This window comes from Vicugna pacos, chromosome 3 (assembly GCF_048564905.1).
Source record: "Vicugna pacos chromosome 3, VicPac4, whole genome shotgun sequence".
In the NCBI taxonomy this organism is placed as follows: domain Eukaryota; kingdom Metazoa; phylum Chordata; class Mammalia; order Artiodactyla; family Camelidae; genus Vicugna; species Vicugna pacos.
Genome location: NC_132989.1, coordinates 13,775,374 through 13,803,279, shown reverse-complemented (window position 1 = coordinate 13,803,279; position 27,906 = coordinate 13,775,374). Strand labels below are relative to the sequence as shown.

General features: G+C 38.9%; 1 protein-coding gene and 1 pseudogene across 3 annotated transcripts in view; both read right to left on the bottom strand.

Annotated features, from left to right (window-relative positions):
- LOC102540475 (proton-coupled amino acid transporter 2) overlaps nucleotides 1–27,487 on the bottom strand; it is a 135,120-nt gene extending 107,633 nt beyond the window's left edge. For all 3 annotated transcript variants that reach the window (XM_072954358.1, XM_072954367.1, XM_072954364.1), the window contains exons 1-2: nucleotides 27,238–27,487; nucleotides 17,581–17,654 (exon numbers count right to left, since the gene is read on the bottom strand). The gene's annotated coding sequence lies outside the window, so the exon portion shown is untranslated. The remainder of the gene's footprint in view (nucleotides 1–17,580; nucleotides 17,655–27,237) is intronic.
- LOC140690457 (olfactory receptor 2G2-like) lies at nucleotides 23,466–24,401 on the bottom strand (annotated as a pseudogene).
- Nucleotides 27,488–27,906: the final 419 nt, after the last annotated feature.

Below are 27,906 nucleotides of genomic sequence, written 5' to 3'. Positions count from 1 at the left end.
TGCAACCCGCCAGAAAAAAATCTTCTGCAACTAAAGACATAAAGAAGGCATCACAACAAGATGGGTAGGAAGGGGGAAATCGTGATATAACCAAATCCCATACCACCCCGGGTGGGCGACCCCCAAACTGGAGGAAAATTACAAGGCGGATGCGAGCTTCGAGCCCCACATCAGCTTCCGTAGCTCGGGGGCCCAGCACCAGGAAGACGAGCCCTCAGACCGTTCGGCTTTGAAGGCCAGCAGGCCGTTCCTGCGGGAGCCCCTCGTGGCTGGGGGAGACAGAGACTCCACTCTTACAGGGCGCACACAAAACCTCACGCCCGCCAGGACCCAGGGCAAAAGCAGTAACCTGACAGAAGCGTGGGTCAGATCTACCTGCTGGTCCTGGAGAGTGTCTCCTGGAGACATGGGAGAGTGGCTGTGGCTCACCCTGGGGGCACAGACACTGGTGGCAGACATACTGGGGAACATTCAACCCCAGGAGCACTCCTGGCAGCTGACATAGTGGATCATTAGCGCCAAGATCTGGCACCAACCAACAGCCTCCAGTAGGCTCCAGTACCGGGACACCTCATGCAAAACAACTTCCCAGGCGGGAACACAGCCCCACCCATCAGCAGACAGGCTGCCTTGGACTTCTAAGGCCCACAGGTGCCTCTAGACACGCCCCTAGGCATGGCCCTGCCCACCTGAGGGCAGAGACCCAGTTCCACCTACCAGAGGGCAGTACCAGCCCTCCCGCCAGGAAGCCTGCTCAAGCCTCTAGAACAGTGTCACGCCTCAGGGGGCAGACACCAGAAGCAAGAAAACTACAATCCCGCAACACAGGCCAGACCCTGCCCTGGGGCCAGCTGGGCTCTGGCCCTGCCCACTAGCAAAACAATGCAATCTTCAAGACACCCCGGACCCCAAACAAACTGTGTCAGGAACCAGACCCCCTCCCCCTGCCAACAATGTGAAATGAGTTCCAGGATCCCTGGGCCCTGCAGCCGGAATCCAGCAACCAGCTCTGCCTGCCAGTAGTGCAACACTAAGCCCAGGACGTGGCTTCAGCTGCCAGTGGGCGGGCAACAGCCTCAGATTCCTCAGGACACTGACTCTGCCCACCCGTGCGCCATCACTAGCCCCAGGACCCCCAGGGTTCTGCAGCCAGCCACCATGCACATGGGCCCTGCTAAACAGCAGCCAGCACCATCAGCACAAAGGCGGGGCCCACAACCAACCAGACGAGGGCCAACCAAGCCTACCCAGACAACCTGTAGAGTCAGCCTGCCGCAACAGAAGGACACATGCAGCCCCCTTAGGGGAAGCCCTAGAGCATGTATCTTGGGTGGTGAGAGGGGAGTGCACTGCTGGATGCACAGGACGTCTCCTACAGAGGGCCACGTCTCCAAGGTCGAGAAGTGTAACTAACCTGCCACATGCACAAAAATACAAATAGTAACACAGACAAAATGAGGCAGCAGGGGACTATGTTCCAGACAAAGGAACAGGATAAAACCCAAGAAGAAAAACTGAGTGAAGCAGAGATAGGCAATCTATCTGAGAAGTTCAGAGTAACGATTGCAAAGATGATCAAAGAACTCAGGAAAAGAATGGATGCACAGAGCGAGAAGTTTTACATCTTTAACAAAGAGTCAGAAAATATAAACACAACCAAACAGAGACGAAGAATAATGCCAATGAAAACTACACTAGAAGGAATCCGTAGTGGACTAAATAACACAAAAGAATGGATCAGGGAGCTGGAAGACAGAGTAGTGGAAATCACTACCTCAGAACAAAGAATAAAAAGAGATGAGGACAGTTTAAGAGACCTCTGGGATGGCATCACACTACTACTTGCATTATAGGGGTCCCAGAAGTAGACGACAGACAGGAAAGGGCCTGAAAAAACATTCAAAGAGATAATAGCTGAAAACTTCCCTAAACCTGGGAAAGGAAACAGGTACCCAAGTCCAGGAAGCGCAAAGAGTCCTCACAGGATTAATCCAAAGGAGAACACACCAAGACACGTAATCGAAACCGCAAAAATTAGAAATAAAGAGAGAATACTAAAAGCAGCAAGGGGAAAGCAACCAGTAACATGCAAGGGACTCCCGCAAGGCTATCAGCTGACTTCTCAGCAGAAACTGTGCAGGCCCGAAGGGAGTGGCACAACAGACTGAAAGTGATGAAGGGGTAAAACCTGTACCCGAGAACACTCCCACAGCACGGCGCTCATTCAAATTTCATGGAAAATCAAAAGCCTCACGCACAAGCAAAAGCGAAAAGAATTCAGCACCATGAAGACAGCTTTACAGCAATGTTAAAGGAACTTCTGTAGGCAAAAGAGAAAAGGCCACAACTATAAACAAGAAAATTACAAAATGAAACAGCTCACCGGTAAAGGCAGGCACACAGTAAAGGCAGGTAAACATCCACACAAAAAGACGCAGGGCGGTTAAAACACAGGAGTAGTAACATCACCTGTATCCACAATAAGCAGTTAAGGGATACACAGAACAATTAGATGTAAAACAATAATGGCAGCTGGCTCCTTCTCAGCTGGATCTTCTGCTGCTCACACTCCTCCTCCTGCTGCTCACACTCCTCCTCCTGCTCCCCACCTGTGCCCCTTGTCAGCCCACCACGGTATGGTGTCAAATAAAATATAAAGGCAGTAATCATCAGGGGAGGAGAGTATACATGCAGAGTACTTAAAATACATTTGAAATTAAGAGATCAGCAACTTAAAACAATCATGTACATGGAGAGACTGCTAAGCAAAGCCTTACGGTAACTGCGAACCACAAATCTGCAATAGATATACACACACACACAAATCCAAAATAACACTAAAGATAGTTATCAAATCACAAGATGACAAAAGAATAAAGGAGGGCAAAAAGACCTATAAAAATATCCAAAACAATTCACAAAATGGCAGTAAGAACAGACACATCAATAATCACCTTAAATGTAAACAAGCTACATCACCAACCAAAGAACACAGACCAGCTGAATGGATACAAAACTAAGACCTGTACATACACTGCCTGCAGGAGACTCACTTCACGTCTAGAGACATGCACAGACTGAAAGAGGTGATGGAAAAAGGTATATTCCACGCAAATGGAAATCAAAAGAAAGCTGGAGTAGCAATACCTACATCAGACAAAACAGACTTTAAAATGCTGTTCCAAAAGACAAAGGACACTACATAATGATCAAGGGATCAATCCAAGAAGATAGAACAATTGTAAATAAATATGCACGTAACACAGGACACCTCAATATATAAGACAAATATTAACAAACATAAAAGGGGAAATTGACAGTAGAACAGCAGCTTTAACAGCCCACTTACATCAATGGGCAGATCATCCAGATAGAAAATCAACAAGGAAACACAGCCCTTAAATAACACATTAGACCAGTAGACTTAATTGATATTTACAGAGCATTCCATCAGAGAGTAGCAGAATACCTACTCTTCTCAAGTGCACGTGCAACATTCTCCAGGATATACCACATACTAGTAGAGGCTACAAAATGAGCCTCTGTAAATTTAAGAAAATTGAAATCATATCAAACATCTTGTTGGACCACAGTGCTATAAGACTAGAAATCAATTACAAGAAAAAAAAAGGCAGAAAACACAAATATGTGGAGGTTACACAATGTGCTACTTAACAGCCAAGGATCACTGAAGAAATTAGAGGAAATCAAAAAACACCTAGAGACAAATAAAAAAGAAACCATGGTGATCCAGACCTGTGAGGTGCAGGAAAAGCAGTTCCAAGAGGGAAGTTTGTAGTGATACAAGCTTACCTCAGTAAACAAACAGAATCTCAAGTAAACCACCTAATCTTACACCTAAAGCAAAAAGAACAAACAAAACTCCAAGTCAGCAAAAGAAAGAAATCATAAAGATCAGAGCAGGAATAAATGAAATGGAGCCTAAAAAAGCAATAGAACAAATTCTCTGAAAGCTATTATCTCCCATGACTGAACCGGGAAGAAATAGAAAATATGAATAGACCAATCACCAGCACTGAAACTGAATCAGTAATTTAAGACCTCCCAACAAACAGAAGTCCAGGACCAGACGGCTTCCCAAGGGAACTCTACCAAACATGCGGGGAAGAGTTAACACCTATTCTTCTGAAACTATTTCCAAAAATGCAGAGGAAGGAACACTTCTGAACTCATTCTATGAGCCACCATCACCTGATACCAAAACCAGGCAGGGACATCACACACACACACACACACACACACACACACACACACACACACACACACACACACACACACACACACACACACACACACACACATTACAGGCCAATATCACTGAACGTAGATGCAACAATCCTCAACAAAATACAAGCAAACCAACTCCAACAATGCACTAAAGGGCCATACAGCATGGTCAAGCAGGAATTACCCCAGGAATGCAAGGATTTTCCAATATCCACAAATCACTCTATGTGAATTCACAAATTGAAGACTAAAAGCCATATTATCATCTCAATAGATGCAGAAGAAGTTTTTGATAAAATTCAACATCCATTTATGATAAAAACTCAGCAGACAGTGGGCACAGAGGGAACATAACTCAACATAACAAAGGCCGTATATGACAAACCCTCAGCTAACATCATACTTAGTAGCAAAAAGCTGAAAGCACTCCCCCTAAGATCAGAAACAAGACAGGGAGGCCCACTCTCACTCTTCTTTAAAGCAGTTTTGGACATCCTAGCCACAGCAATCAGAGAATAGAAACAAATGAAAAGAATCCAAATAGGGAAGAAAGAATTAAAACCACCTGTTTGCAGATGACGATACTATACACAGAAAATCCTAAAGATGCCAACAGAAAACTACTAGAGCTCATCAGTGAATTCTGTAAAGTTGGAGGATACAAAATCAACATACAGAAGTCTGCTGCATTTCTACACACTAACAACAAATATCAGAAAAAGAAATTGAGGAAACAATCCCATTTACCATCACATCAAAAAAGAATACAACACCTAGGAATAAGCCTGCCTCAGGAGGTAAAAGACCTGCACTCCAAAGCCTGTAAGATGTGATGAAAGAAACTGAAGATGACACAGGTAGGAAGATACACCATGTCCTTGGATTGGAAGACTTAATATTGTTAAAATGACCATAAAATTCAAGGCATTCTACAAATTCAATACAATTCCTATCAAATTACCAATGGCATTTTTCACCAAACTACAACAAAAATTTTTATATCCAAATAAATTTTGGATATATATATATCTCCAAATATTTATTTGGATATTGAGTACCCACAACAATCTTGGGAAAGAACAGAGCTGCAGGAATCATATTCTGTGACTTCAGATTATACAACCAAGCTACAGTAATCAAAACAGTATGGAACTGTTACAAAAACGGACACACAGATCAATGGAACAGGACAGAAAGCCCCAAAATAAACCCATGCACTTCTGGTCAATCAGTCTATGACAAAGGGGGCAAGCATGTACAATAGAGAAAACCATCTCTTTGATAAGTGGTGCTGGGAAAACTCGGCAGCTACGTGTAAAAAAATGAAATTAGAACATTTTCTCAAACCATATTCAAAAATAAACACAAACTTGATTAAAGACCTAAATGTAAGACTGGATACTATTGAACTCCTAGAGGAAAAAAATAGGCAGAACAATCTTTGACATAAATTGCAACAATATTTTTTGGACCCGTCTCCTAGAGTAATGAAAACAAAAGCAAAAAAAACCCAACCAACCAAACAAAAAGGATTCAATTAAACTTAAAATCTTTTGCACAGCAATGGAAACCACAGCAAAATTAAAACATTACCTACAGAATGGTAGAAAATACATACAGATGATGCAACTGACAAGGCATTAATATCCAAAATACACAAACAGCTCATACAGCTCAATATCAATAAAACAACCCAATTGAAAAACAGGCATTAGATGTAAACAGACATTTCCCCAAAGAAGATATCCAAATGGACAACAGGCACATGAAAAGATGCTCGTTTAGTGATGTGCTAATTAGAGAAATGCAAATCAAAACCAGAATGATGTATCATCTCACAATGGCCAAAATGGCCATTATCAAAGAGTCTACAAATAAATGCTGGAGAGGGTGTGGAGAAAAACGGAACTCTCTTACAGTATTGGTGGGAATGTAGTTTGGTGCAGCCACTATGGAAAACAGTATGGAGATTCCTCAAAAAACTAAAAATAGATTTATCATGTGATCCAGCAATCCCACTCCTGGGCATATATCAGGAGGGAACTCTAATTCAAAAAGACACATGCACACCAATGTCCACAGCAGCACTATTTACAACAGCCAAGACATGGAAACAGCCTAAAGGTCCATCGACAGGTGACTGGTTAAAGAAGTTGTGGCAACACACACACACACACACACACACACACACACACACACACACACACAGAGGACTACTACTCAGCTATAAAAAAGAGTAAATAATGCCATTTGCAGCAACATGGGTGGACCTGGAGACTGTCATTCTAACTGAAGTAAGACAGAAAGAGAAATAAAAATACCATATGATAGTATCACTTATCTGTGCAATTAAAAGAAAAAAAAACCCAAATGAACTTATTTACAAAACAGAAACAGACTCATATACATAGAAAACAAACTATGGTTACCAGGGAGAAGGGGGGTGGGAAGGGATAAATTGGGAGTTTGAGATTTTTCACATACTAACTACTATATATAAATAGATAAGCAACAAGTTCATGCTGTATGGGAACTATATTCAATATCTGATAGTAACCTACAGTGAAAAAGAGTATGAAAAGGAATATATGTATGTATATGTACGATGAACCATGCTGTACACTGTATACAACATTGTAAAGTGACTATATTTCAATAAAAAGCAAACAAAAAACACGGTAAGCTCATCACCTGTTTTTTTGTTGCTCTGTATTCTGGTTGTCATCAACTATTCATATTTTATAGTTTCCTGACAGTTCCTCTGGGCTTTATACACAGATTTTATAGTTGCATTTAAAGGAAAATACAGGGCAGAGTATGCTTACTTCATCTTACCCAGAACCAGAACCTTCCCTTCAGATTTTGAGGCTAGGTGTTAGTTCAGCCTTGTTGAACAGGATGTATAGGCTAGAAAGAGCAGGCACATAAGTTTGCTTGGTATTTTTTTTAAATTATATTTTGCTCCATGTGAAGCAGGGATGTGAATGTGGAACCATTATTTGTTACATGCTCTGAGCTCCTTTTATTCGTCTATGTGCTTCAGTCAATAACAGAATGAATCAGGCAATGACATGTATCCAGATCACAGTCATTGAGAGTTGGACTGGGAGGTAAAAATCAGGGTTATCGATTGATAATATGACTGTGTCCCTATGAGACTTCTATTTTAGTACCAGTAGATGGAGTCAGTTCTCTTTAACAGGATGGATAGATTTGCTCAGGCAACATCAACAGCTAGACTGTTCTCCACAGTGGCTCTCCTTTACCAGTTCTAGATCTTCAGAGACTTTGAGAGATTATGGAATCCAACACTTTCTGAATGAGGTAGAGGTACAGGAAGGTTGAGAGATGCCAAGTTCACACAACTCATTCCTGTTAGAGTGAGGAGCAGAAACAAGACTCCTGGCTGTCTGGTGTTGCTTTTTCCCATCATAAAGACATTCTTTACTCTGTCTGTCCCATGATACTGCTGGTTCAGTGGATCAAAGAGATAACAGCTCATGTGAGTCCTACCATTGAGAGAGTCTGGACCTTGTGTGGACATTCTCCTAGGTTTTGAAAATCAGTATGTGGAGATTCTGTCTCATTGCTTCATTCTTTTGGGTGAGAAAAAGACTTTTTCAGTGGAGTATTTCTTTGAATTTCCAAGCCACGGACTTTTTGAGCAAAGGCTATTTGCAGAATTTTCTAAAAAGTGGATGTAACAATCTGACCAAGTTTTTCCTTATTGTTAACACAAGTCATAGGAGTGATTTTTTTTTTCGTTACCATACTGCACTTTCTCTGATAATATTTCTCCGAAATAATTTTTTTGAATTTTTTGGACATTTTCCCTTACCTGGTAATTTAAGAATTCTATTCATTTATTCTCATCAAGCAAGATTGAGATTTGGTATTAAATAAATGATACTACATTCTCCAAAGGAATTTGTGAATGAGGGGGCTGGAAATAGAAGACCTATCTGATCCTTAGATATAATGAAGTTCTGAATCCCAAAGGAAGTTGGAACCAGAGATTAAAAGATGGGAACTGAATATAATAGGAAACCTAATTTGTCCATAGTCAAAGGGCTTATGAATGGTAGAGTGTGAATTGAATCCAAATCTACAGAGATGTAAAGTCTGGTTCTTTTCTGTTCTACCACTGGATGAAGATATACTGAGTTCTGTTGATTAGGGAGTGAAAAAATAGCTTACAATAGTGCTTAAGACAGAAAAAATGTTGCACAACTGTTAGTTAAACACATAACAGAAATGCTGCATTGTTTGTTTGTGAAAGGCAGAAAATTAAGTTTGTTTATATTGCTTGGTAATTAATTTTTTTTCTTATTATAAGCACCACCTTCTCTTTCCTATTCAATGACCCTCTCTGGTCAATTTCTTTTGCCTTCCTCAAGACCCAAATAAAAATCTGTCTCCTCTCACCATTGTTCTATTCAGAATATGATTGTATTGTCTTTATTATTTCGCAGCATGGACCAAGTTTATAGAACATAATTTGCTTATTTTGGAAATCTCCTTTGGAATTGGTTACCAAGGATTAGGTAATTCTGTGTGCGAATGTTCAAGACAGCAACTCTCCCTCATGAATTTTCGTATGCCAAGCACTGAACGAATTGTTGACTATTGGGTCAGGGTTAAGGCTTGCTAATTTAAAGAGTTTGTACTTTTTTATTCCCCCTGTAAATGCAATGTAGCGTTCTTAAATACAAGAGAATTCGAATTTAAATACAATGGAAATGTTAGTCCAATTATTTTGTGACTCCAGGTAAGTAAGTGTTCGATCAGCCTTTTGTAATTAACCAATTAATGCTTAGGAAGGATTATTTCTTCTCTCATCTCTAAATTTGAATCATTTTAGTGATTGGTCTGAAGTGAAATAATTGCTTATACTATTTCCCTTTCTCTACATTCTTCACAAAAAATCTCTTGAGACCCGTTTCCCTGTAAGACATTTCTTTCATCTCTAGGGAACAGGAGGCGCCCTAAGGACTCAGGCAATTCAACAGCATAAACAAATTAAGCCTTACCAGGAAATCTACAGGGGCTTGGGCTTAATCATAGTTTCCTAACAACGCGAAACATTTAAAAATTCCTTCCAATATAATATGTGACAGGAACACTGGGATGGAGTTGGGGATTAATATCAAAGACTCCCTTTTCTAGGGAGCAAGTAGAGGAAAGGTATTTCCTGGAGTGTCAGCATTTCATCCCCCTATTTCAGTGAGTGTGATGAGCTCACAGCCCCTTGTACTGAGTTTGTTGGACCCCTAAATACTTCCTTCTTCCCCTGGGTTGGTGTTTCAGAGGAAGTTAATTTTTTTTCTCCCCTCATTTTTAGGCTATACCTGGAAAGTAATGTAAAATCAAGTGCCAGTATCGACTTGGTCAAATAGTTTGACTATTTTCATTTTTGTTCCCTAGACATTTGCTATTTTAACTTTAAAATTAGGCTTCCGAGTTAACAGGTAATCAATTTTTTTTCAGGAAGCCTCCTTACCTCAATGTCCTTGTTCCCCAAAGTTACCCTCCCAAGCTTCTCCAAATTCATTAACTTCAGGATAAGCAGATGGGGGCAATCTCTTAAATTAAACTAAATGCTGCTATGAAAATAATCTGTATATGTTGTATTGCTATTAGCACAAATTGAATCCATTAATTTCATTTATATAGCAATTATTCAAAGACCTATGCTTTGTACAATGTACAAAGTATGACCGAATCCTAACTTAAATGATTTTGCAGTTTGTTTTTCCTAAGAGGAGTATAGATCAAAGCATTTCCTTGATCAGTGCAATAGCTTACATTTCTTTTGGCCACCTCTAATTAGAGGACAACTTAATCAAGATGTCTAGGTGTTTCTTCTTGACTTTTGCTTTGTTTTTGTATCTGTGGACAAACCCATCTACCTTCTACACTCCTCTAATTTCCACTCATTATACCTCCAGATTTCTCCTTCTAAAACTGGAACCAGGACATTGTTAAATGTAGAAAACAAAGATAAATGGCTGGCTGTTCTTGGTCTGCCAACATAATAGGATAAACAAGAGGTCAGCTGCTGGCTTTTGTCACCTGTTAACTTAGCTGAAGCTTTTCTTCAAGATCTTGGTGAAGACAAAGGCAACCTCTGGGCTGTGGGCCTTGAGCATGTGCCATACCTTGGTAATTGTTTGTCTTTTTGGAGAAATGCCCTGGCTCCCCATGTCTACCACTTGTCCCCTTAGTACAAGGGGATGACTCTGGGAAGGGAACTTCATCAATCTGGGGACAATCTCTCAACCCAGACCTACCCATTATCTCTTCTGAGAATTTGACGCAGGTCAGTATAAATGGATGATATTGCTGCGGTGATGACGAATTGTTTCCTAAAAAGACTTGTGGACAGATGTACGTCATTTGAGATCATGGGCTCCCAGAACAGTGTCCAAGAACACCGATGCTTTTGTAAGTTTTAGCATAATCTAATGAATCTTATCTTCTAAAAATTATTTCATTATTTTTTCCCAACATATTTTCTGACTTTCATCAAAATATTTGCGTATTTTAAAATACAAGTATTTCAGGGAATGCTCTTTAAAACCCTGTGATATAATTGTTAAAGTTCCCTTATAAGATGAAATCAATTCTCATGTTTATACACAGGTCTTGGGGTGTGTGGGTCTATGTTTCAGATCCTATGATAAAGGGCATCAATTCCTCTTGCAGTCTTACAGATCTAACTAATAAGCCATCACTATAATGGATAATCAGGGAGGTCTATTGTTAGGCAAAAGTATTTTTCAAGTGTGTAATAAACTTTTTAGATTTCTACACATTTTTCTCAATATTTAGTAGTCTCTGTGAGAACATGAATTCAAAAAAAAGCTTGAGCGTTTTGAACAACCAGTGCAAACTAATATAGTATTCACATTAATATAGTATTCAGAGAGCCCTGACAAAGAGCAAATCTGGTTATTATTAACCCTGTTCTGTGGTGGAGGAAATGTGGGTACAAAGAACTAAAATTCATTCAAGGAACCATCCTAAGGCAGATGTGATCGCTAAGATACGGTAACTTGCCTTGGGTGACTTAGACTCTCAGTTCCATTTCCAGTGCCCAATTTATTACAACAAATGTCAGACAATTCTGGGGCTCCTCAGGCTGCCATGACTGGCTTCCTTGGGAAGCATCTGTCATCTGGGAAATGTGCAGATTATCTTTCTTCCAAATTTGGTACATTTCCTGAGCTCACAAAGGTCTTTTTCCCTCATTTAGTTCTCCTACCCCATTTTACTTTCCTTTTTTTCCCAGCTTTATTGAGAAATCATTGGCTTGCATCACTGTAAAAGTTGAAGGGATACAGCAGGATGGTTTGATTTATAGAGATCGTGAAATGATTACCACAAAAAGTTCAGCTAACATCCATCTTCTCGTATAGATACAATTAAAATAAAAGAAAGAAGAAGAGAAAAAAGGAAAAAAAATCTTTGTGTTGAGAACCCTTAGGATTTATCCTCTTAACCACTTTCCTATACGTCATAGAGCAGTGTTAGCTGTAGTCATCATGTTGAAAATTACATCCCTAATACTTACCTATTTTGTAACTTTAAGTTTGTAACTTTTGACCACATTCCTCCAATTTCCTCTCTCACTGCTCTCCACTTCTGATGACCACAAGTCTGATCTTTTTTTCTATGATCGATTTACATTTATTATTTATTTATTTTAAAAAATTTAAATATATATTTATTGAAGTACAGTGAGTTTACAATGTTGTGTCAATTTTTGGTGTACAGCACAATGCTTCAGTCATATAGGAAGATACATATATTCATTTTCATATTCTTTTTCACCATAAGTTACAAGATATTGAATATAGTTCCCTGTGCTATACAGTATAAACTAGTTGTTTATTTTATATGTAGTAGTTAGCATCTGCAAATCTCGAACTCCCAATTTATCTTTTTCCACCCCCTTACCCCCTGGTAACCATAAGTTTGCTTTCTATGTCTGTGAGTCTGTTTTGTAGATTAGTTCATTTGTATCCTTTTTTTCCTTTTCTTTTCTTTCTTTCTTTTTTTTTAAGGTTTCACATATGAGTGATATCATATGGTATTTTTCTTTCTCTTTCTGGCTTACTTCACTTAGAATGATGATCTCCAGGTCCATTCATGCTGCTGCAAATGGCATTATATTTTATGGCTGGGTAGTATTCCATTATATAAATATACCACAACTTCTTTATTCAGTCATCTGTTGATGGACATTTAGGTTGCTTCCAAGTCTTGGCTATTGTCAACAGTGCTGCTGTGAACACTGGGGCACATGTATCTTTTTCAATTAGAGCTCCCTCTGGATATACGCTCAGGAGTGGGATTGCTGAATCACATGATAAGTCTATTGAGTATTTTTGGCTTCTTTGTTAATTATTAGTTGACCTTATATGCTTGGGGTTGTTTCTAGGCTTGGGATTCTGTTCCATTAGTCTTTTTGTCTGTTTTTAAGCCAGTACCACACTGCTTTGATGACTACAGCTTTATTGCATAGCTTGAAATCAGAAAGTGTGATACCTCCTGCTTTGTTATTTTTTTCTCAGAATTTCTTTGGCATTTGGGTTCTTTTGTGATTTCATTTAAATTTTAGGAGCTTTTTTTTCTTAACTTCTGTAAAAAAAAAATGCCATTGGAATGTTGGTGGTGATTGTACTGAATCTATACATGACTTTTTGTAGTATTGATGTTTTAACAATATTAACCCTTCCAGTCCATGCACACAAGATACTTTTCCATTTATTTGTTTTCTTCTGTTTCTTTGACCAATTTCTTACCATTTTCAACATAAAGATCTTTTACCTCCTCAGTTAAATTTATTTCTAAGTACTTTATTGTTTTTGATGTTATGATAAATGGGATCAATTTTTAAACTTTTTTCAGAGTATAGAAATGCTACTGGTTTTTGTATGTTAATTTCCTATTCTGCAAATTTACTGAATTTATTGATAAGATCTATTGGGTTAGCCTATATAGTCAGGCTATGAAGTAGCTAGCTTGAGTTTAGTGGCCGCATTATACAAAAAAAAAAAAAAAAAAAAAAAAGAAAGAAAAGAAAAGAAAAGAAAAAGAAATGCTCAGAGGGTAAGCTCCTACAACCTGCGAGTGGCCTAACTTGGAATCTGGGGAACAGGGTCACACAAAAGGCAGAATCAGTTAGCCCAACTAGTCAGGTTAAGAGAATAAGAGCAAGCAAGATGGAGAAAGATTCACACATTATATATATATATATGTGTATATATATATATATATATAAAATTTATATGAAATAAATATATATTATATATTTATATATATACATGTCATATATATATATGTGTGTGTGTCATCTGCAAATAGAGACAATTCTATTCCTTTTTTCCCCCCCAATTCTGAAACTTTTTCTTTCTTTTTCTTGCCTGACTGCTCTAGCTAGGACTTTCAAACTATATTGAATAGAAGTGGCAATAGTGGGCACCCTGGTCTTCTTCCTGATCTTAGAAGAAAATCTTTCACCACTGAGTATAATGTTAGCTGAGGGCTTTTCATATATGGGGTTTATCATGTTGAGATATGTTCCTTCTATGCCAAATTTGTTAGCAGTTTTTATCATGAATAGATGTTAAATGTTAACAACTTTTCTGTATCTATTGAGATAATCATATGATATATTTCTTTCATGATATTAATGTGATGTACCACTTTAATTGATTTGCATATGTTGAATCATCCTTGCATCCCAGGGATAAGTCACACTGGATCTTGGTGAATGACCCATTTAATGTGCTGCTGAATTTGGTTTACTAGTACTTTTGTTGAAAGTGTGTGTGTGTGTGTTCATTAGAAATGTTGACCTGCAGTCTTCTTCTCTCGTAGTGCTCTCCTCTGGTTTTGGTATAAGAATAATGCTAATAAATTAATGAGTTGGGAGTGTTCCCTCCTCTTAGATACTTCCACCCCTTTTTCTACACCACCACCACTATTTAAAAATGCTACCATTTGACTGTCACAGGACAAGAATATGTGAACTATGAGCCAGAGATAAGCTAAGGGCCACTAGACAAGGCAGCCAGATAGAAACAGTAAATAATGAAGACATGTGAAGTGGGAAAAGTTCCTCTAAACCTTTGCTAAGGTAATTATATAAACGGAATCTTCCCCCTGGGTGAAGCTTCTGGCAGACACCCACTTGCACTGTAGCAGGTTTATAAATAACCCTAAAAATATTGATTGTTTATGAAAAAGAATAAGAACAATATTAGGACTCAGTACCTTGCTGAGGTCATCTTAGGTCCAACAATTTTTTGTGTTCATGGACCTAATTTTCAGTTAACCCAGCAGTGATTAGACTCAGGAAGCATACTTATACTAACCAAATCTCCACGCAGTTGGTTGATAAGACAATACTATTTATTAGCTGAGGAGTGAATGGGCCCCAAGGAGGGCTAAATGTTGTCATTTAGGATACAGCATTTATGCCATTAGGTGGAAAGCAAGGATGGCAGAACAGGATGTTAGATGACCCAAGGTGCATTAGGTAAGTCTGCCACCTACGATGAAAACTGCCATGCCAATGAAGGGGGACTACTTCTTTTTTGCCTATTTCTAAAAATGCACATGGGGATTCTTAAGCTCCCACTCTCCCTTTTCTAAATTCCAGACAAACAACTAGTGTGACCCTGTTGAGATCACAGATTTTGGCTTAATACCTTTACAATACCAGGTGTTCGGGCTCGGACAAAACAGTTAGTAAATACATAGAATAAAAACTGAATGACTTAATAAAAGCATAAAACTTAAATGTTCTCACCAAAAGAAAAAAGATAAATACATAAGGCGATAGGTGTTATAACTAACTATATGGAGGGAATTTTTTCATTATATACCTATATATATGTATACTTACCATGATGTATACTTTAAATATCTTATAGTTCTGTATGTCAATTATTTCCCAATAAAGCTGAAATTATTTACACACATATATATAATAAAACAAATTTGGAAGAAGAAAGTAGGGAAAAAGGTATATACATGAGGTTGGTAACTATTATTGTCTGCGAGTGGATGGGATTATAGAATTTATATTCTTTAATTGTCTTTGCTTTCTTGTTTTTCTGTAACAAACATACACATGTTCTTATGATAAGGATGGTTAAATAATTAACAAACTAACTGAATAAAAAGCCCTTGTCTTTGGGGCATCCCTCTTGAGCCAAAAATAAGAAAGAAAAATAAAATGGCTGTTCCTTTATGTGTGGTGATTACAAATCACACGTTAAGTTTCATTACAAAGTGTTTTTTTTTTTTAATGTAGTTAAAGATTCTCGTACTGGAAAAAAAATTGCTTGTGTCCATGTTACAACTTCTGAGCTTGCAGTTGGTGCTGACCCAGCTTAGCTCTAGGTATGTATTTTCACTATGATCTATAGATACGCTGCACTCGTAACAGACTATTCCTTAAGCGTTTCACTACAATTTTCAAGTTCATATATGAAAACTCTGGTTCTAATTGTTATTTGCATGTGCCTTCGTATCAGGCAATAACTCCTTTCTGAGTCTATAACCCCTTCTGGTTGGACCACAATTGGACATGCCCCACATGTGGACAGAACAACTGTGGGAAACCACATTATATATATCTATAATGGTTACTTTCTAAGTTATATTTAGAAAGTAAGTGAAAAAAAGTTGATTAAGGAATATGCTTGAGTAACTTGCATAGAAAGCAATGAAAAGGGAAAAAACAGAGTTATTAAGAAAGACAAAGGACATGAAAAAATCAGAAACACAATACCCTAAAGTTCTCACAATAAATTTTCTTAACATCAAAAGCTCACAGTTTAACACTATGAAAGCTAATATTTAAGCTGAAGTAATCATTCTTACAGTTGCCTTATGAATATAGATAACATAATCCACAATGAAGACATGTCACTGTTAGATTTTCAGACTCAAGTAAAATAAACACAGAAAAAGCAAACATGTTGGTAACACAAAGTTTATGTCATTGACCAGTTACTAAGCTTTAATGAAAACTTCGATTATGTATAGAATAGAAACCTTACTCATTATATCCTCTAACTTACTGCTGTAAAACTGCCATCAGTAAGTAGGAAATTAGGTGAAACAAGATGCCAAAATTTCAATTGGAGATTATTAAATGTATCATTTTTTTAAATCCTAAGCATCAAAATATGAGAATTTTATAGTTAAACACTCTTTTTAAACAAGACAAAATAAGAAAAGAACAGGTAAGTAAGTTAGAAAAATACCAGAAAATAAAACTTGAAAAAAGTAACATTTTACATAAATTTACAAAATTAATTCTCAATAGTGATAAAACATCCCTTTAAAAACATAGAAAAGACTCTAATAGCATAATAAAGATAAAAATACAAAATTAACAAGTAGATAATTTTGGAAATATTTCAGAAACATCTTAATCAAGTTTACTTCACAAAGAAATTTTCAAAAAACCCCCAGCAAATTAACAAGTTATATTGTAAGTAATGTCTCCTTTATTACAAAACTGTAAAACATCTGTACTGAAAAATGCCATCATTAAAGTTTTTAACTAAAGTAGAAATATATTTGTAAACAAAGACACATTTCTTTAAATACACAGACACATCATGGAAAGAATCAGGTTGTCTAGTTGGGATTGAATGACTCACGCTAATAATTGTTCCTTCCACCAATACCTAACGAGTGTCTTCCAAGGTTCAACCAACCTTCCCTTCCAGCTCCCTGACAAATGCTGACTATGCTCCCTTGCAATTCCATTTCTTCTTTCTGTGCCCCCAGCACACTATGGTATATGGTCCACTGTATGAAGCTAGTATTTGGATTTGGCAGCTGAAAAGATCTCCTGACATGGGCACTTTTGGTCCCTTTGTTTTGAGCCAATCCACCATGATGACATGGGACATCCCACTGGATAGGGTCCTCTACATCCTCGAAGGTAATGCTGTGTCCCTACAGCTACCTACCACCTTTAAAAACCATTGATTATCTGTACTACCCTCAAAAAAATAAGGTACTCATAGTCGATGGTGTCTTGGCTTGTCACCCAGTCAGTGTTGCCACTTGCAGTCCAATTATCTATCCAAACAGCCATCTTCTGGGTGATTTCATATTATACTGATTATACATGCCACCCTCAGAGAACAAGATGCACCTCCAGCCCGTCTACCTTAAAGTATGGAAAACTCCTGGGTGTTGTCATATCACACTGTGTCCAGCCTGACTGTAATAAAAAAACTTTGATAAAACCCCTCCCCCTGCTTTTGCTGAACATTCCCCTCAGCACCTCACACTCACCTGTTCACAGAATTCCAGCTCCAGTGTCACATCTCCAGTTTCCTCTCCTCAGCTGGCCCCATCAGGAACACCACCTGTATCAACAAATGTTGTAACTCTCATATTTTGCCTTCTTCTCTAACACTCACATTTTTTTTTCCTCTTTGAAAATATCTGGGATCTATTATTTCACTGTGTGATTATAGGGTGGGATTTCAAAGTGCTATCATAGTGTTGAGCCCATGAAATATTATTCTCCTTAAAATACCTTCTGGTATACAAATGTTGCTATACACCATTCAACTTTCTACTCTATTTTGGTAGATTCTTTTTTTTTTTCATTTGTAACATCCAATAACAAAACACAAAAATTAGTTTATTTTTAAATAAAGGAAACACAACTTTCTTATAGAAATAGAATAGAAATAACTCTAGGCTAAAGGTCACAAATATTGTCAGCTAACTACCTGTACCTTTTAAAAACAAAAAAAATTGCACTCAAAAATAAATTTTACATTGAGCTCAAATGTCCTTTCAGAATAAGGAGATTTCAGGACGTACCATGAGAGGAAGTAGCATGCTGATATGAAAAACAAGCATTTTAATTGTCTATGGGGTCAATCAGCTCCAGAGTAGATCAGAAAACTGAGACTGCAATTAAATAAAGGGGTACCAGAGTGGTAAGTGAAGAAGTGAGGCATATGCTAATCTTTTAGAAATGAATTTCTGGAAATTTATTTGTAGTCAAAAGTAAGACCAGTTGGTTGAGCAGATAATGTATATCTTGATATTATTCCCTTTTAAGTCAATAAGATGGTCTCTAGATCTTGGCAAGATGTTTCAGAAATGTGTGTCACTGCAAAAATATTTGGGTCAGGGGACTGTTCTTTTTTTTCCATTTTGAAGAATATAGAGAGCTTCCATTAAACCCATTTGTTGCTGCCTTTGAACAGGGAAGATATTAAGCATCAAAAAGGAAAAAGAAAGAAAGAAGGAAGGAAGGAAGAAAAAAAGGAGCCAAGGCAATTTTATGAGAAAGAAAATTTTCTGGAATAATCAGAGACAACATGAAAAGATTAATTTGAAATCCAGTCTTCACAAGTCTGTTTCTTTAATTTCATAGTTTGCTCTATCTGCAATAAAACATACAATCTAGTCAGACGAGATGAGATGCTGGTCTAATGACAGCAGCTGGTGCCTCCTGTCAATGTACCTGTTTCAGGACAAGAACATGAATTCTAGCCTCTGGAATTACTTCCTTGTCCACACTATCTCCAGCAGCCTGTGTCTTGAGGGTAAATAAGTAAGTGTTCAGTTTAAGATCAAGAAAAAGCAAACTAGGGAACCAAATGTGAGGTTTCAAGAAAAGGAAGTATTCAGGATGTTGTTAAGTCTGACTTCACACTGACTACCACCCAAACCAATGTCATTATGCCCAGAAAATAATACCTAATCTTCTCCCCCTACCTGAAAGAGGATGCAAGAATGTTGAAACTATCTTTGGAAGTTTGGTGCACAAATGAAATTTGATCTTCAGTTATGACTAAAAAGTTATCACAATGGCTACAGAGCTGCTTCTCTGGAAGATGAATCTCTCTGCAACAGCTCTAAAACATGTTGCTCCTGGTCCATGCAGTTTGTGGTACACCACCAAAATATGCATCCTGAATAATGGAAAAATTAAATGTTTTCTAAACCAGGTCCTGGGGCTTGCACAGTAATGTATCAGAAGAAAGTGAGCTACCCCTAGTGACCCCACTTCTTAAAAAAATTAACTTGAAAGAGAGAAACCTCATTGACTTACTTCCTCCATAACGAGATGGCTTATGCTAGGAAACAAACAATAGACTTTGTTAATGTGGCATCATCATGTCCCCAGAAGGGTACAAGAATTACATTTCCTCTATGGAAAACATGGGACTCATTAAAATGTCCATAAGATCCCGGACCATGATCATGAAAAAATGCCTTGCAATCTTTCTTCCTCTTACTTAAGGATTTATGCAGTAAGATATCAGGAGCTTACCTTGGCACGTTCCAAAACATTTGCCAATTAAAATTCATCCCAATTACCCCTTTATAATTCTTGCATAAGGCAACAGAAAAATACTATCATTCAGTAATTACAGAGAATTCAGAGAAATTACAGTAATTCAGAAAAATAACCTCATGAGTAAATTTCTTGAATAACTGGCCCAGAATATCAAGGTGGCTGAAGACTGACTTCCAACTGAACAACAAATATCAGGCATTATTGTACTGCTCTGTTCTCACTATAGTAAAATGTCACTTTGAATTTTTGAGCAAATTAATCATGTTCTTATTTCTCTTTTCTACCCTTAGAGTACTTCACAGGTTCTATAGAAGAAAAAAACTAATTGCTGCTTTATTGTCATTCAGAACTGGAGAGCCCCCATTTTTCCTTGATTATCTAAGTCTGATCCTGCTTACCAAAAATTTCCAGATTCCACATCCTGCATATTAAGTTGTTTTATACTGGTCTCAGCCTATCAACAGTTAACACTGTGGCTGGACCAGAGATTATAGTAGTTATAATGCTTGCAAAACACCCTTCAGTGGAGTGGGGAGGATATAGCTCAGTGATAGAGTGCATGCTTAGCATGCATGAGGTCCTGGGTTCAATTCCAAGTACCTCCATAAATAAATAAATTATAAAAAAAACCTAATAGCTTCCCCCTCAAAAGAAATAAAAATTAAAAACAAATCAAAACCTTCAGCAATCATCAGGAAACTTTGAAAAAAAACGTTTTATGACTGACAAGACCTGAAAATTACACAACACACCTGGGGCCACATGATGCGGTGGGGGGAGGGGACAGCAGTGGGCCTGAGGTTCTACTCTTGTTAGGTGCAAGGATGGAGACCTAGGATTTCTTGGATTCACACTTTTTTTAATTGAGGTATAGTCAGCTTATAAGTTGTGTCAATTTCTGATGTACAGCAGAATTCTTCAGTCATACGTGAACATACATATATTCATTTTCACATTTCTTTTCTCCGTAAGTTACAAGATACTGAATATATTCCCTGTGCTATACAGTATACGCTTGTTTATCTATTTTATATACTCCAGCCCACATCTGCAAATCTCAAACTCCCAATTTATCCCTTCCCACCCCCCTCCCCTCTGGCAACCACAAGTCTGTATTCTACGTTTGTGAGTCTGTTTCTGTTTTACATATGTTCATTTGCCTTTTTTTTTTAGATTCCACATATGAGTGACATCATATGGTATTTTTCTTTCTCTTTCTGGCTTACTTCACTTAGAATGACATTCTCCAGGGACATCCATGTTGCTGCAAATGGCGCTATTTTATCATTTTTCCTGGCTGAGTAGTATTCCATTGTATAAATATACTACACCTTCTTTATCCAGTCATCTGTTGATGGACATTCACGTTGTTTCCATGTCTTGGCTATTGGTAAATAGTGCTGCTATGAACATTGGGGTGCAAGTGTCTTTTTGAATTAGGATTCCCTCTGGATATCTGTGGATTTTTGAAGGACAGCCATTCTGATTGGCGTGAGGTGATACTTCATTGTAGTTTTGATTTGCGTTTCTCTGATAATTAGTGATATTGAACATTTTTTCATGTGCCTGTTAGTCATTTATACGTCTTCATTGGAGAATTGCTTCTTGTTTAGGTCTTCTGTCCATTTTTGGATTGGGTTGTTTGTTCAGTTCACTCTTTGTTGGTGAATTTAAACCATTAGAGCCAGAATTTGAAGTGCCAGAAGATTTGGGGAAAAAGATCTAACCAGGAGCCCAAAATGTCAGTGACTGAAATGAACTAAAATCTCTAAAACAAAGGTGCCTCAGTGGGAGAAGGTGGCCTGATTGATTACCTTGTCAAGTGGCTGGCAACATGTCTGTTGGAGAGAGCCATCTTTGAGGTGGATTCCCCATTGAAATGGATCCCCCATTGAATCAAACCACAAATCAGGCACTCACATTACAAAAGAGAGAAAAAACCTGTCAGTGCGTGTGCTCCATAAACTGATTTTCCTTTCCTATATATTTTTCTAAATTATTAAGCCCCAGTTTACTTGGAGTTCAGAGATGTTTGTGCTCTCCTCAGCATGAGGGAGAACATTCTATTTCCAACCATATCCTGCTAGGTATATACATATATATAAATCTTCTAATAATTTTTTTTAAAAATGCCCTCCCTGTCACTTAAAATATATCACTTGAAAACTATTTGGCTTCTGTTATAAGCTGTCAGCCCCTTTAAAACTCACTCATGGATTCTTTCCTTTCTTATACACATATTAACATATTTGTGATTTAGCAAATAACAATATAAACTCTTTCCTCTTTCTTCAGGGTGGGGTGCTACTGCCTAGATGATGTTGTTTAGCAACCATATCAGTTTCATATCAAAAATCCAAACATTATAAAAACACATAACCATTAATATTAACACTTCTTTGAGACAGATTTGATTCTACAATCAATATGCTGAAAGTGAGGGGTCTTCTCCCTAATGTCTTCTATTGTTTGCCAATAGATACCATCACAGAGGGAAAATCTCCCAGTCGACTGAGTTGGACCATTAGCATATAAAAGTGTGGGTGCTGTTTTGTTCACATCTGCATCTTCAATGCCTCAGTAATTGTTAATAAACAAATGCATTTCATAAAGGAGATAAGACAAAGATAAGATCCATGATGCACTAAAAATTGCATGTACCTAGCAACATCCAAAATGATAAAAAGGTATAAGGGAAAATGTATTTCATTCACTTAAATAAATATCTTCTGTCTAGTAAGGAGATCATCTTAGAGGTGCACTGGTGGTAGAAAATTAAAATGGAAAGAAGTGGTTAGACTAGAGAGATAGCTAAAAGGTAAAATCCACAGGACTGTGTCTAGGTTACGTACAGCAGGCGAAATAGGAGACAGGAGTTGGGATGATGTATGTTCCATTTTGTGATACTGGGAATAGTGTGGGAAAAGAAACAAAATCAGGGAGCTTTCGATTTAGTCTGGATGTGCTGATTTGGGGTTGTTTTAATACACCCAGGTGGAGAAGTGAAATACATAGTTGAACATAGACTATGAAATATCTGTGTTGGAACAGAAATCTGGGAGTCACCTGTGTAAACACTTTAAACTGTGATGACTCCAAAAACCTACTAAGGAAAGAAATACAAAAAATCAGAAACTTGCTAGCAGGAGGGAAAACGCAGCAATACAGGTGAGCTCAGTGTATAATGGGACTCACTCAGGGGAACTTCCCACAAGCTGAGGGGTCCTGGAATCCATGGCTAGTTGAAAGAATAATGCCACTGACATTTATGTTTTGCTCTTTCTTTTATGAGCAACAGGTCAAAATATCTCTATCTCTGCAAAAGAAAAATTACAATTATACCCATATAGCATATGGTTATACCTACTAAATAAATTGATTTTATGAATAAACTTTATACACAATAAAACGTCTAGAATAATCTAATTTTAGTTTGGGTTGCTCAATATAATGCAGCCCAGTTTATAGATAACATACAGGTTATGCAAATTGTACAGGTCACACAGATGTTATGTGGTGGAATGGGTATTCAAACTTAGGTCCGTCCAACTGGAAAATTCAAACTCTGTTTAAAATTTTTTCTACTAAAACTCACTTATAAAATTATGAACATGACCAAATCATTTACTGAGTCATTATCCATTAATCAGTCGAAATAACTCTCTTCTAAATGTCTTTTAATAATCATGTCCCACTGAATCATAAAGTTATCCTCAGAACTTTTTGTTCTTTTTTAAAATATTTTGGAGGGAGGGAAGTAATTAGGTTTATTTATTTGTGTGTTTGTTTAATAGAGGTACTAGGGATTGAACCCAGGACCTCGGGCATGCTAGGCATGCACTTTACCACTGAGCTATACCCTTCCCCTCCTCAGAATTTTTTTCAGTGCTGCCTTCACTTCCTTATTTCTCAGAATATAGATAAGGGGGTTAAGTATGGGAGTCACCACAGTGTAGAAGAGGGACACAAACTTATCCTGGTCCTTGGATCTCCTCTTGGCTGGCTGCAGATACATGAAGATAATGGTTCCACAGAAGACTATCACCACCGTCAGGTGGGAGGAGCAGGTTCCAAATGCTTTACGTCATCCAATGGCTGACTTTATCTTTAGAACTGCTTGGGTGATGTGCCTGTAGGATATCAGGATGAGCGACAAGGGCACCACCAGGAATAAGACGCTAGCCACAAAGAGCTCTGCCTGGTTGAAGGCGGTGTCCACACAAGCCAACCTGATGAGCACAGGAACCTCACAGAAGAAATGATCCACATGGCGATGCCCACAGAAGGGCAGCTGCAGGGTGAGAGTGGACTGTATGAGGGTGGTTGCCAGACCACTGAGCCACGCCATAGATGCCAGGATGTGACAGAGCCGAGGGTGCATGACAGAGGCCTAATGCAGAGGACGAAAGACTGCGACATAGCGATCGTAGGACATCACAGCCAAAAGGACACACTCTGTGGATCCCAGGGCAAGGGAGACATAGAGCTGAACCACACAGCCTCCATACATGATAGACTTATCTGGACCCCCCAGGTTGACTAGAAGCTGAGGAATAATACTGCTGGTGACGCAAAGGTCCAGTAATAAGAGATGGGAGCGGAAAAAGTACATGGGATTGTGGAGTTTAGAGTCCAAGAGGGATACTAGGATGATGGCAGCATTGCCGAGGAGTGTCATGAGGTAAAGGGACATGATTACCCCAAAGAGAACCAGCTCCAACTGAGATCGGTCAGAAAAACCTACCAGAATGAACCCAGAGAAGGTGCTGTCATTAGTCCACGGCATTACTCTCACTTTGATTACTCACTCCAGAGTGATTAAATCACATTAAACAGAAACTGCAAGGATTTTATGTCAATTCCCTGGCAGTTAAGATCTGGATGTTGAGAAGTAAGTTTGTAAACAGTTAAAGAGAAAAGGTCAAAGCAGAGAATCCTGGTGTGTGATATCGTTGATTATCTCATGAAGTGGCATTCCTGTTCTCCTTGATCATATGTTTTCCATCTACCTTGAGGATGAAATAAAAGCTAAAATGCATTAACACTGAGATTTTTCACACCTTTTCCTCAATATAATTTTTTATATAAAGGTAATGGAATGTCACAGGAAATACAGGAATTACAAACACCATAGTACATTCTCACAGTCTACCAAATGGATACATAAATAAGGCAGGAACATGATAAAACATGTGAGAGTATGCATCTTATGATCAGTGTAAGAGGTTCACTGTGAGGATGCAGAGTTGGGAGAGGAATCTATAGAGGAGAAGGTCTGGATTGTATTCACCTTGCTCTTAAAGAGATGAGAAGGAGAGCAATCCAAGACCAAAGAATTTCCTGATAGTAAGAAACAAATACAGAAATGGAGAGTACATGGTAGGGTTTTATCTGAAAAAGGAAAAAGAAACTAAATTGGAAGCATGATTATTTCATATATTAACTATGCCACATAACAGGATACGATACTTATAAGGTAAATTTGAGTCACTTCTTTAAGGAATACAAACATCCGTAGATATCATTTGGATAGCATAGGCCTTGTAGGAGGGTTTTGGTTTTGTTTGAATTTTCCTTTTCAAGATAAATATGCTTGCACAGTATAGAATAATTTAAAACCAAAGAAACTCTAGTCCAGAAACTCTGTACACAGCCAATGCAAAGTAGACAATCACAATTAGAGACTGAATGTAATATCAATAGAATGCAAGAAATGCTGCAGAGGGCTCAGTGAAAATCATTAACATTTAACTCCCAACAGGATATTGAGACAACAAACAGGAAGAAGCTAAGATTATTGAAGTTTTACATATGATGAAATAAGGAGATTAAGTAGTTAAAAACTGTGTGCATCCATTTAGTTCCAAGTCAGCTGAAGCCGGGAAGAATCACACTGATCATTTCTACAACTGAGAACCATTGTTTCGACATTCTTCTTGTCTTTAGGACTTTAACCCAGAGTCCCACTCAATCTGTGACACATTAACACTAGCTACTCATTTGACACCATACACAATTTACAGTATCTAATGTCCCACATGCAGGTGCCAGAAAGAAGAGTCGCCCAGCTTAGATTTACGTTCCTTCCTCTGCAGGAGACTGCATGGGCATCACTGTGCTCACCTAAGACTAACTGCACGATGAATACTGTCACATATAGTCCCTGAGTTAACGAGTTCCCTTGTGATGGGATTAACTCCAGGGATTCTGGGCAACAGGAGCCAGCGACAAAGGGCAAACAAATTAACACTGGAGGACAAAAATGGGGCCGGGGAGGTCAAGCAGCTGGCCTCCTGGCCACAGAGCCAAGTGCAATGAAAATTAAAGTTCCACTATTGGGGACCTCTTCCAATTGAATTTTGTGATTTTCTTTCCACTTCTCCTGCCCTTTTCTCTTGACTTTATGTATATGGTGTGGTTGCGGGGGTAGGAAAGAGAGAAATTGTTATAATTACACAAACACAAAAATACACTAAGTGAGAATAAAAATATTTTGCAACTTAGAGCAGAGGACACTGTTCAGCAGGTAGATGCCTGAATATCTGGAGGGACCCTCAACAGGAGGAAACCACATGTTCTCAATGAATCTTTTTTTCCTCAGTTATAGGGAGCACAGAGGATATGGGCCCGAGGGTAAAGAAACTGCTTTTCTGACAATGTTGCCATCCACCCCTAATATATGACACAAAGAAAGATTAAACAGAAAAACATATACAACAAAACTGAAATAAAAATAGCTGATAAAAAATAATGATGCCAGTCCTACAGTTTATGGAACTAAGTTAAGAAAAAGACTTTCCTAGAATCAAAAATTAATACCTCAAAATTCTGCGACTGAAAACTACCATAGGCAATCTGGAAAAAAAAAGCTCCTTGACTTTATGGCTTTTTATTGATGTAAATGATTGCTAAATGGCAAAAACACACAAAGTATAGCCCCCCTGGATGTGTTCTAGAAATTTAAAATATATGCTAATATTTCAGTACAGTGTTTCATATTGAGGATAAATGCTAATGATTTTTACAGACTAGTGAGAAAAGTCAGTAGGACACATGGAATATACTGCTTCTTCCATTTGGGAGAGCAAATGGAGAGACAGTGAGGAAGTCAGATGATCCCCAACCCCATTATATAGTTTAGGACACAATGACCCACAGAAATGGTTTATGGAAAAGTAATTCAGCGTCTTTGAACCACATTGTGAACTATATGTGACAAAACGTAGTAGTTAAAGCTCTTGGATAACTGACATTCAAAATAAACCCACTTTGAGTACTTAACGACCTTAGAAATAGCTGAAGGTAGCAATTAGAAACCTTACAGCACACACAAGTGGCATGCAGCCCTTTTGCAGATTCACAACAAACATTATCATATTATACAACGTGGGAAACAAAAATCCCTCTCGTACTTTGTGAAAACCACAACTCCCTGCTTTTCCTTTAATCCACGGGAGAAACATTTTAAGATGTGTTGGCTTATGGTGTGCATATTTAGAGCACCCGTTTACTGAAACACTCTGCTGTGAGTGGACCCGCACACCTCACGCCCGTGTTGCTCAAGGACCTACTGTCCCTATGGACACCCATGTGGAGGCCGCGCGGAGGGAGGGGACACAGGTTACCTTTGGCCTTCTGGTGCGGTCGCCCCTCAGGCTGCAGCTCGGAGGCCTCTCGTCCACGAAGACGAAGACGAGGCTCCTGGCTCTGTGGCCTCCCCTGTGTGTCGCAGGTGAGGCCGCTGAAGATCTCCTCCCGCACGGCTCACCTCCGTGGGAGCCAGGGGTGGGAGTGGCCGGGCCACCAGAGCCAGGCAGTAGAAGTGGCCCACGGCAGCAGCCACAGAAGCGGGACCCAGACTAACACCACTAGCTGTAAACCCCCAAAGCCGTAAAGTCCCCCAAGTCGTAAAGTCCCCCAAGTCGTAAAGTCCCCCAAGTCGTAAAGCCCCCCAAGTCGTAAACCCCTGCCGTAAACCCCACAGACGTAAACCCTACGCATATAAACCTGGCAGCCAGCCGGAACCCCAGGATGCATCGAGGGCTTTTTCTGGAAGCTGCGGTCTGGAGCGGAGAGCGAGGTGGCCAGGTCCAGCGCTTCTGCTGTCAGACCTGCCGCCTCCGCTCCCTCCGGGGCCTCTGACAGGACGTCGGCCCCTCAGGAGACAGCGCCCCCGAGGAGCCTCTGACAGGACGGCCTCCAAAGAGGGTGAGTCTGCAGTTCTCTGAGCTTCTCAGAGCTGCTCGAGCTGGGGGCGCGGGCCTCGGGTGCGGGGTGTGCCGGCGACCCTCGGT